This window comes from Aquarana catesbeiana, linkage group LG04, assembly GCF_042186555.1.
Source record: "Aquarana catesbeiana isolate 2022-GZ linkage group LG04, ASM4218655v1, whole genome shotgun sequence".
NCBI classification, from domain to species: Eukaryota; Metazoa; Chordata; class Amphibia; order Anura; family Ranidae; genus Aquarana; species Aquarana catesbeiana.
The window spans coordinates 63084288-63096380 of NC_133327.1; the positions used below are offsets into that span (position 1 = coordinate 63084288).

General features: G+C 41.1%; 1 protein-coding gene across 7 annotated transcripts in view; it reads left to right on the forward strand.

The window, feature by feature from the left end:
* The window catches only part of CD2AP (CD2 associated protein), a 196539-nt gene that overhangs the window by 123085 nt on the left and 61361 nt on the right, over positions 1–12093 (forward strand). The gene's annotated exons all lie outside the window — the stretch shown is intronic.

Sequence of the window (12093 nt, forward strand, 5' to 3'; positions counted from 1 at the left end):
GTCAAAATTGTTGGCAAGATGAATGCAGTATATTATCAAAAAATACTGGAGGAACATTTGCATTCACCAGCCAGGAAGATGCGCATGGGACGTACTTGGACATTCCAATATGACAATGATGCAAAACACAAGGCCAAGTCGACTTGTCATTGGCTACAGCAGAATAAAGTGAAGCTTCTGGAGTGGCCAGCTCAGTCTCCTGACCTCAATATCATTGAGCCACTCTGGGGAGATCTCAAATGTGCAGTTCATGCAAGACGGCCCAAGAATTTACAGGAACTGGAGGCTTTTTGCCAAGAGGAATGGGCAGCTTTACCATCTGAGAAGATAAAGAGCCTCATCCACAAATACCACAAAAGACTTCAAGCTGTCATTAATGTTAAAGGGGGCAGTACACAGTATTAGGAACTGGGGTATGTAAACTTTTGATCAGGGTCATTTGGGTAGTTTCTGTTGCCATTATGATTTAAAAAGAGTAACCACAGTTGATTGATAATAAATGGCTTCAGCCAAACACTAACCATGAGTGAAAAAAAAGTTTTTGTGTTATTCATATTCTGTGAAAAATGACCTAGAAATAAAATTCTGGCACGGTAGGTAAACTTATGAGCACAACTGTGTGTGTGTGTGTGTGTGTGTGTGTATAGATCACATTTTTTCACTCTTAATAAAATACCAGTATGTGCTGTGAGAATGCTTAGACTTGTATGCCAACCTGTTTAATATTTTTATCAGTCTGGGTTGTCACCTCTGTTCTTTTAGCAGTTTGGTGTGACAGAGAAACAGCAAATATTTTAAACTGCTGTCACAATTTATTTCCTTTCTGCTGGGGTTAGTCATGTGCCTTGGGCTGTTGAGTAGGAGCATTTGCTGTATAGGTTAACCACGTGTTAGTGGTGGCAGTGTTTCTGATATTACTTCTCTTATGGCATGAAGTAGATGTGAACCCAGGTAAAGTGTTGTAAAGCTTTGTGTTTTTTTTTGTTAACTACTTAAAGCAGAGTTCCACCCAAAAATGGAACTTTTCCTTTAAGGGAAGGTGACCCCCTGTCATGCCACATTTGGCGTGTCATTTTTTTGGGGGAGAGGCGGAAACCCTCTTTTTAGAGGGTTCCAGCTCCCACTTCCCCCTGAGGCACCGCAGTGCCGGAAGGAAGATCACCTCTCCCCCTCCCTCTCGGCAATCATCTGGGACATGTCGCAGGTCCCAGATGATTGCCTGGCCAGTTGCAGCGTGACTCGCAATGAGCGGTGCTTCGTTCCCCCGCATCGCTGGACCCAGGGACAGACAAGTGTCCGATTATTATTATTTATTATTATTTATTTTTTTTAATTGGAACTCTGCTTTAACCACTTCCCGACCGCCGCACGACTATATACGTCCTAAGTTTGAACGGGGATATCGTTATGGCAGCAGCTAGCTGCCATAACCCCGGTATCCCCGTTTTCGTGCGGCGGCCGGCTTTCAGATAAAAGTGGTCCCTGCGGCGGATTCGCCGCGAGATCACTTTTATCGGTGGCGGGAGAGGGCCCCCCCCCCTCCCGCCGCGATCCGGTGCCCTCCGCCGCTTACCGGAGCCGTCGGTAGCGGCGGAGGCGATCGCGTCCTTCTGCCTGGTGTGTCTGGAGACAAGTGAGGCCAAGATGGCGCTCACTCGTCTCCATGATACTGCTGGGCGGAAGCGACGTCAAAACGTCACTTCCGTCCACGCCTCTTAAAGGCATATTTTTTCAAATGTCATTTTTCTAAATGACTTTTTTTTTTTTTTTTATTGCATTTTAGTGTAAATATGAGATCTGAGGTCTTTTTGACCCCAGATCTCATATTTAAGAGGTCCTGCCATGCTTTTTTCTATTACAAGGGATGTTTACATTCCTTGTAATAGGAATAAAAGTGACACAATTTTTTTTTTTTTTTTAAACAGTGTAAAAATAAATAAAATATTTTAAAATAAATAATAAAAATAAAAAAAAAAATTTTTTAAACCCCCCTGTCCCGACGAGCTCGCGCGCAGAAGCGAACGCATACGCGAGTAGCGCCCGCATATGAAAACGGTGGTCAAACCACACATGTGAGGTATCACAGCGACCGGTAGAGCGAGAGCAATAATTCTAGCCTAGACCTCCTCTGTAGCGCAAAATATGCAACCTGTAGAATTTTTTAAACGTCGCCTATGGAGATTTTTGAGGGTAAAAGTTTGACGCCATTCCACGAGCGGGCGCAATTTTCAAGCATGACATGTTGGGTATCAATTTACTTGGCGTAACATTATATTTCACAATATAAAAAAAATTGGGATAACTTTACTGTTTTATTTTTTTATTCAAAAAAGTGAATTTTTTCCAAAAAAAGTGCGCTTATAAGACCGCTGCGCAAATACGGTGCAAAAAAAAGTATTGCAATGACCGCCATTGTATTCTCTAGGGTGTTAGAAGAAAAACCATATATAATGTTTGGGGGTTCTAAGTAATTTTCTAGCAGAAAAACCTGTTTTAAACATGTAAACACCTAAAATCCAAAACGAGGCTGGTCCTTAAGTGGTTAAGGACCGAGCCTCTTTCTGAGTTTTTTGGTGTTTACAAGTTAAAAAAAAAAAAAAAAGTTTTTTTTGCTAGAAAATTACTTGGAACCCCCAAAAATAATAAATATATATATATTTTTTTCCTAACACCCTAGAGAATGAAATGCCGATTGTTGCAATACTTTGTCACACCGTATTTGCACAGTGGTCTTTTTTTAATTAAAAAAATAAGACTGCAGTAAAGTAACCCCAATTTTTTTTTTATTTTGTGAAAGATAATGTTACACCGAGTAAATTGATAGCCAACATGTCACGCTTCAAAATTGCACCCGCTCGTGGAATGGCGACAAACTTTTACCCTTAAAAATCTCCATACGCGACTTTTAAAAAATTCTACAGGTTGCATGTTTTGAGTTAGAAGTGGTCTAGGACTAGAATTTATTGCTCTCGCTCTACCGATCATGGCGATACCTCGCTGTGTGGTTTGAACACGGTTTTCATATGCGGGCGCTGCTCACATATGCGTTCGCTTCTGCACATGAGCTCAGCGGGACGGGGCGCATTTTACACTAAAATGCAACAATAAAAAAAAAAAATTTTTGCTTTAAGAGCTATGGCCTGACGTTTTGACGTTGCCTCTGCCCTGCAATGGTTTGGAGACGGGTGGGGGCCACCTTCCCTTCACCCGTCTCCATACCAAGCCAAGGAGAGGACCCGCTGCTACTGACGGCTCCGGTAAGCGGCAGAGGGCACCGGAGAACGGCAGGAAGGGGTTGGGGCGGGGGGGTTCTCCTGCCACCGATTTAAAAGTGATCTTGCGGCGAATCCGCTGCAGAGACCACTTTTATCTGAAACCGGAGTGCTCACTGCTGAAGAAGAGGATACCAGGGTTATGGTAGCTAGCTGCTGCCATAACAACGATATCCCTCTTCAAAGTGCTGACGTATATTGGCGTGAGCCAGTCCGGAAGCGGTTAACAAAAATTTTATACTTATCTGCTCTGTGCAGTAGCTTTGTATACAGCAGCCCCAATCCTCCTCTTCTCAGGATCCTGCCCTGGTGCTCCGTTCTCCTATGGGGGCACTAATGCATACCTGCTCCTAAGCCCTGCTCCCTCCTCATTGGCTGTGATGGACAGTAGCAGGAGCTGCTGTATCTGAGCCAGCGAGGATGGAGACAGCCACTAGAGCCTCAGCTCTCATGCACATTGCTGGATCAAGCTCGGATAAGTATTTAGGGCAGGCTGCAGGGGAAGGTGCATGCAGAAGGTTTTTTATCTGTAATGAAGTGCAAGTCCACTTTTGCAGCCAATCTTGGATAACCTCTCTAATTATATTATATACGGTGCACATTTAGGAGATATTTATTTTACCTACGAGTAAGCTTTATGATAACATAAGATAAAACTGCACTTGAGATATAATATTCAATTAAAAACTTGTAGCTGCACCACTAACGTGAGATATTAGCACATAAAAGTAAATATAAAAAAATTGTGTTGCGCTTTAAATAAAATTGTCCAGTTGTCACTGTCTAGAATTCCAAATCACCAACAAGTTCCTCCACCTTGAGAATTCACCACCACCACATTAATGGATGTGTTCTTACCAGAAAGCGTTGACTTCCTATTACAGGGGGTCAAAAAAGCTCATGTATCTAATATATCCCATCAGTGGTCAGTATCCAGCCCACGGAAGATGGAGATCACTCTAAACAGCAAGTTGAAAAACTGACACACCTCTTGTTTCAAACCATGATACCGGATGACATGCCCCAATGAAGAGAAAATCAGCATATTCACTCCAAAAATGGGCACAGTAATGAAAGTTGTTTGCAAATTTTAGGATTAAATATGTTGATTTTATTCTGCTGGCATGTAAGTGTAAAACTTTTAATAAAGTGCAATCGTAAAGGATTGGCATTTATCTCTTCATTGGGGTATGTCATCCAGTTTTATGGTTTGAGACAAGAGGAGTGCTGTTTTTTTCACTAGCTCTTTAGAGTGAGCTCCATCTTCAGTGGGGTGGATACTGACCGCTGATGGTATATATGAGATACATGAGGCATTTTTTGACCCCCCCCGTAATAGGAGGTCAACACTCTTTGGTAAGAGCACAACCATTAATGTGGTGGAGGGGAATTCACAATGCGGAGGAACTTGGTGATTTAGAATTCAGGGCACATTTCACTTGTTTATCGATTTATGGAACTGTTACTTTAGTGTCACGATAGCGACGCCTGGACTCGCTGAATAATTTTATTTAAAGCGCAAAACTATTTTTTTTTTTTTTTTTTTTTTTATAAGCTTTAGTATAAGCTTACCTGTAGGTAAAAATCAAAATGCAGAATTTACTACCACTTTAATCACTTCAGCCCCGGAAGGATTTACCCCCTTCCTGACCAGAGCACTTTTTGCGATTCGGCACTGCGTCGCTTTAACTGTCAATTGCGCGGTCGTGTGACGTGGCTCCGGAACAAAATTGACGTCCTTTTTTTCCCACAAATAGAGCTTTCTTTTGGTGGTATTTAATCACCTCTGCGATTTTTTATTTTTTTATTTTTTGCGCTATAAACAAAATAGAGTGGCAATTTTTAAAAAATCGCATTATTTTTTACTTTTTGCTATAATAAATATCCCCCAAAAATATATAAAAAACATTTTTTTTCCCTCAGTTTAGGCTGATACGTATTCTACATCTTTTTGGTAAAAAAAAATTGGAATAATCATTTATTGATTGGTTTGCGCAAAAGTTATAGCGTTTACAAAATAGGGGATAGTTTTATGGCATTTTTATTATTATTATTTTTTTTTTTACGAGTAATGGCGGCAATCGGCGATTTTTATCAGGACTGCGACATTATGGCGGACACATCGGACATTTTTGACACTTTTTTGGGACCATTGTCATTTATACAGCAATCAATGCTATAAAAATGCACTGATTCCTGTGTAAATGACACTGGCAGTGAAGGGATTAACCACTAGGGGGCGGGGAGGGGTTAAGTATGTCCTAGGGGAGTGGTTTTAACTGTAAGGGGGATGGGCTGTGTGTGTCACTACACTGATCTCTGCTCCGATGACAGGGAGCAGAGAACAGTGACACAGTCACTAGGCAGAACGGGGAGATGCTGTTTACAATGGCATCTCCCCGTTCGTCCTCTCCGTGAGGCGATCGCGGGTATCCCCGCGGCAATTGAGTCCGCGGGACCCGTGACCCGACTCATGGAGAACGCGGCAGGCGCGCACACATGGCGGCAAATTCAAAGTAACGTACGGGTACGTTACTTTGCGCAGCCGTGCCATTCTGCCGACGTATATCTACAGGAGCCGGTCAGGAACCGGTTAATAGTACTTTAAGCCCATTGACCGTGGCTTTGAAATCGTGTGACCTCATCTGAAATCGCACGCTTTCAAAGCCGCATGTCAGTGCGACTTGTAAGACATCTGTGCGGTTTCATGCACAGATGTCTAGCCAAGTCGCATCCAAAATCGCCAAAAGAAGAGCAGAAACTACTATTTTAAATCTGTGCGGCACCGCAAAGTCAGCGTCGCACCGATTTGAACAGAGCAATAGGCTGCAACTTGTCATGCAATTTCACCTGACAAGTCGCTCCAATGTGAATGGGGGCTAAGGGTAGATTTGTGTATGGCCTAAAACATTTCCTATCCTAGATTGACAACACTACTCTACAGAAACCACTGTACGATGAGTGTTGTCTCTCTGGGGCAGGAAGAATGTTGCCGGCAGGATCACCAGGGAAAAAAAAGAAAAATCTTGAAAAAAACAGAGAACCAATGCAGCCACCACACCTAATGGTTGGTATATTACGTTTTTTGGAGTTGAAATATGTTTAATGTTCTTGGTTAGTGCAGCTGATTAACCTGTGCGGTGTTAGGTGTGACAGAATGTGCTGTCATTCAGAATTCACACTTACATTGACCACCTGGGTTCTAGGAGTCTTCTAGCCTTGGTATAATCTGTTTCCTGTGTTTAGTTGTGCATTCAGTATGCAGTGGAAGGAGCAATTAGAAACATTGCAGTATTGTGTTTCCTGCCAATCTGGGTGCCATTGAGTAATGCAGTGCAGGTGTGGGGTTGCCACTATAGTCAGACCGGTATCTGTGTCAGTCATTAGCTTCCTACAGATGTTTTATTTTTAGAAGTATTGCCTTTTTATATTCATGCCAAAAGACTGTTCTTCTAATATGGAACATGTGCTGATTGGGACTCTGCATTAACATGAGCTGACCTAACGTTTGGCTGTGTCATGTGTGCACCTCTTGTGCAATAGTCAGAGTTGTAGCTGTGTTCAAGAATCGTTCTCCATTCTGTCCTTTGTTGCCTGATAGTCTGAGCATCAGGAGACTTGGCCCAATCTTGGAGCAAAAACTATTTCTTCCTAGATTTGATTTGTCTGATGTCTGATCAATGCTACAATTGGAGCCTTTTTTTTTTTTTTTTGTAACAATTTAACGGCATTTTTCACAGCAACTTATCAGTGCTTTTAGATTAAAACAATTTCAATTATCTAATCAGTCATTTAAGTTGGCCATACACAGCTCGTTGAACTTCTGCAGCACCCCCTTTGATAAACTTTGATTGAAAAAAATCGACTGCACCGGGTGGAAACTGTTGGCGGGAATAGTAAATACATCCAACCTGATGCAGTTACTGTTCAGGTATTTAGACACCCTTGGGTGCTGTGGCTGTCAGAATATAATAGCCAGCAGGTTAGATTTCTCTATTCATGCGATTTAGCCTGGATAAATAAATCTATGTGGGTATGGCTAGCATTAGTTTAATAAGGTGTTATCAAAAAGGTTAGATTATATCTAATATAGACTATATAGGGGTAATTTACTATAGTACAAATATGCGATCCCATGGTACATAATAGCACCCAATTTAACCCCATTAAGACTTCAACTGGGCGGACATGCAAATGGAAAATCACGCTATTGCCGGCCAACGTGCCTGTCAAATCGGCATGTGCGGGAATAGTTGAAGTCAATGGGGCTCGAACCTGCAACTTCAAAGGTCTTTATTGAAGGCTTGTATGCAGGTTATTTGCCATAAAAAGTGTATGGGGGCCTAGGTTCTGCCTTTGGGGACACGTATCAATGCAAAAAAAAAAAGTTTTTAAAACAATCGTTTTTAAAGGAGCAGTGATTTTAATGATGCTTAAAGTGAAATAATAAAAATGAAAAATTCAGTCCTGCCTGTAAAGTGGCGCATCTGTGCAATGTGTAGAACATGCCACAGCAATGAAGTTTCTAAAGTGAAAAATGTCATTTAAACATGCTCGCTGCTGTAATGTACTGCCGGCTCCCTTTGGGGTTGGTATGGATTTTGAGGGGAACCTCACACAATTTTTTTTTTTTAAATTGACGTACAGTCCTCCCCAAAATTTATACCAGACCCTTATCTGAGCATGCAGCCTGGTGGAGGAAAGGGGGAGGGGGCGCGAGTGAGTGCCATGTTGATGGGGACAAGGGCCTCTTCCCAACAACCCTTGGCCGGTGGTTGTTGGGGTCTGCGGGGCGGGAGACTCGCTTGAAAAAAGTATCGGTGCTCGGTGTTAAAAAAAAAAAAAAATGGTATCAACCTAACTGATGTGCATTGGCTAATTATGCTGCTGAGTACAATGCAAGTTTTCAAATGGGTGATACCATCAGTACAATTACTAATGATTGATTCTTTTCTTTCTTTACAATAATGTTTTGCATTTTAGGCATTAATATTATGGTAACAACTATGCTGATGTGGCATTGGCTATTAGGCATTTGCCTATTGTCAGCGTATGCAGCTGATTAAGATGTAAGCCGCTGTGTCCTTAACAACCGATGAGTCATTAGCTGTCAGCGGGGTTCCCTGCTGTGACAGCTAAATGTACAAAAAATGAATAATTGCTATCCCAAAAAAAGCAATTATGGTGGAACCCTCCTACATTTAGACATCATTTATGTAAGGACCTGAGTCAGGAGTTATGTTTATAGACAGCAAAGGAAAATCGCCGCTCCAGGTGAGAAACTCCAGGCACAATGAATAGTATGAGACTCCTCACATGGGTGCATGCCCCGGCTCGCAGAAGACTGAATGAAGGAAGAAATTGGCTGCAAACCAACGTGATAGAAGTCCATTTATTGAATATTCCATGCAAACAATGACACACACCACGGTTGCAGTAGCCGGAAAAGAGGTGGACTAGTTTCGCACAGCTACACTGTGCTTACTCATGGTAAGCACAGTGTAGCTATGCAAAACTAGACCCCCTCTGTTCTCGTTATTGCAACCGTGGTGTGTGACCCCTTGTTTGCATAGACTATTCAGTAAATGGACTTCAATCACGTTGGCGTGCAGCCAATTTCTTCCTTCATTCAGGAGTTATGTTTAACAACATAGGGAGAACAGACAACTTCTCTACATCAAATGGCATGTTTGGGATTCAGTCCCAGAACCCCTTAGCTGCTAAGCAGAAGTGCTAACCTGTTAGCCACTGCTGCCACATGTGAAACCCTCCTACACATAAATACACATATACTGCATTTCTTTGGACATATAGGTGGTAGAATCACATTAGTCAGCAGTTATTCTTCTTGATTTATCCTGTGATATTTGGTGGTTCTTGGTGTGTGAGTGTAGAATAGTGATGTTGCCCTCTGATTTTTGGGAATGACATTTTTATTTCCGATGTTACACATATCACATTTTTTGGGCTCAAGGATCCTTTGGAAATAAAAAATAACACACAAAATTGTGACTCATTTTAAATTTGTATCAGCAATGGTATTGTTTGTAGTTTGTAAAGACACCTGTGTGAGTTTGGGTAAAGATTTTTGTGAGATGGACAGCAACAAGTGAAAGTGACAGAGAAAAATATATTTTATCAAAACATTACACATTCTAGCATTCTTAAAAACAAAATAGATGATGAAGAAGCAACATTGTTGCAAGGACAATTTCTTTCAGAGGAGGATACATTCATCTTAACATGAAAACGATTTATTTGGGGAAGTTACAATTGTACCATTGGAATCAATGGCTGAAACTTGCATTGGGCTACATAACTCATTTTCACTCTCAAAAAACTTTTTAACCCAGCACTCATTTTGGTATTCACTATAAGGACCGGTTCACACTGCTGCGATGTCAGAGATCAGATGTGATCTCTGTGCGATGCGATTTCAGCCATGCAGATAGTATGGCTGAATTTGCATCTCATTCGGACCAAACTCGTACAGGACCCTTTTTTTTGGTCCGCAGCAGAATTGGGTTCCTATTCCTGTCCAAGTTAGCAGATTGCACTGTGATATGCGAACTGATTTGGGGTGTCATTAACTTTTACCTGACACTCCCATCAGTTCGCATAGGGCAGTGTGAACTGCCACCAGGAGACATGCGATGCGGGAACCCGCAGGGCATTCGCAGGGTTCCCGCATCGCAGCAGTGTGAACCGGCCCTCTTGGTAAAAAAAAAGGCATGGGATTTAAAATATGAGTTGTTTGCATATCTGAGCATGCTCAATTGTGCTGGCACCTAGTTGTATCTAGACAGGGAATTTATCTTTTCTCAGACTTTTAAAGATATTTCAGTGTAGAAATCACTTTTTCACACAGTTTTTAAAAGCAGATTATCTTTAAACAATATACCACATATTTCAGTACCATTTAGGCAATCCTATCGTGCTCTAAACATTATTTCCACGTGCAATACTCCAGGTCCACTCCTAACCAGAGTAAGGGTTTGGGCGCTATCTGTAAATTCAATTTTGGGAGTATTTTTTCACCAGTGCTATAGTGAATTCCGTGTTTCCATTCCCTTTTTCTTCACTTCCCCGTCAGTTTGTTCAGCCACCAGTAGCCAGCCTGGTCGGGGAGGGAAGGGACACCATGCTCGTATGATCTCTTAGGAGCCATGAATAGAAGATAATAATATGCTAATATAGACTCTGGACTTTCGCTCTTGATAATCTGGGTGATGATACATTATCGTAAAGTGGTTGTAAACCTCAGACATGAAATTTTAACAAACATATCCCTCTATGGTGTGTATTTGTCTCAATCCAGAATACTAAGCATCATTTTTCCCTGCTTCATTGTTTTTTTTTTTATCTGCATGATTCACTTCTGACAAGTTTTCCTGACACCAAGAGAAAAAAGGGGAGGGACCTCCAGCACACAGCTTTGAGTGACAACCTTAACTCGGTTCCTGTGTGTTGTGTGGGGGGGATGCTTTTCGCCCCATGGCAGATTTACTGCTACAGGGCAGCTGCGCTGTGCAGAATCGTATATGTGTGTGTGTATATGTATGTGTGTGTGTGTATATATATATATATATATATATATATATATATATATATATATATATATATATATATATATATATATATATATATATATATATATATATATATATATATATATAATAAAATGCGTGTGTGTGATTCTTCCCCTGGATGTGCGTGCGCATCACCGGTGGATCACTCCCACTGTGATTTCCCACTGTGATTTGACCAGATGTCCGCCGGAACCCACTGATCGTTCGATACACTGACAGAATGGCAGTCTGCCTTGTTAAACAAGGCATATTGTCATTCTGTCAGTACAAAAGGCATGGATCCTGTGTTTCTTTAAAGCAGAAACACTGATCCATGCCTTCCACTAGTAAAAACACCTCCCCACTACACTAAAAAACTCGCTAGGCACACAGTTAACCCTTTGAACACCCCTGGTGTTAACCCCTTCCCTGCCAATCTTATTAGTACAGTAACTGCATATTTGTATTACTGATCACTGTAATGTCACTGGTCCCTAAAAATTGTCAGTTGGGTGTCCGATTTGTCCACCGCAATATTGCAGTCCCACTGTAAGTCGCTGAACGCCGCCATTACTAGTAAAAAAATTTATAAAAATATCTCGTCGTTTCTTGACACTATAACTTTTGCACAAACCAATCAATATACGATTATTGGGATTTTTTTTTTTTACCAAAAATATGCAGCAGAATACATATTGGCCTAAATTTTAATGAAGAAATTCGATTTTTTTTACTTTTTTTTTTTTTTTTGATGCGTTTTAGAGCAGAAAGTAAAAAATAGCTTCTTTTTTCAAAATTGAAGGTTCTTCTTTGTTTCTGGCGCAAAAATTAAAAACGCAGAGGTGATAAAAGAAGACATAAATGTTATTTGGGTACAGTGTCGCACGACAAAGCAATTGTCAGTTAAAGTAACGCAGTGCCGTATCATAAAAAATGGCCTGGCCAGGTAGGGGGGTAAACCTTCCAGGGGTGAAGTGGTCAATGTTATTTCTGTGACATAGATATATGTCCATGTCCATGCAGTTGTATAGATTTTTACCTTCAGTATCTGTGGGCTAGTCATGGGAGGTGTATCGCATACAACATATAGCAAAGTTTGACTACAACCGTATTGTCTTACTGTTTTGGATTTGAACTCTACACTGTTTTGTGAGAATTCTGTGTGAATAAATATAGGCTTTTAGCACAATATATAATATGTTTTTTGGGGTTTTTTTGTGTTTTTTTTGAGAGGTAGCACCTTCATAGTTCTG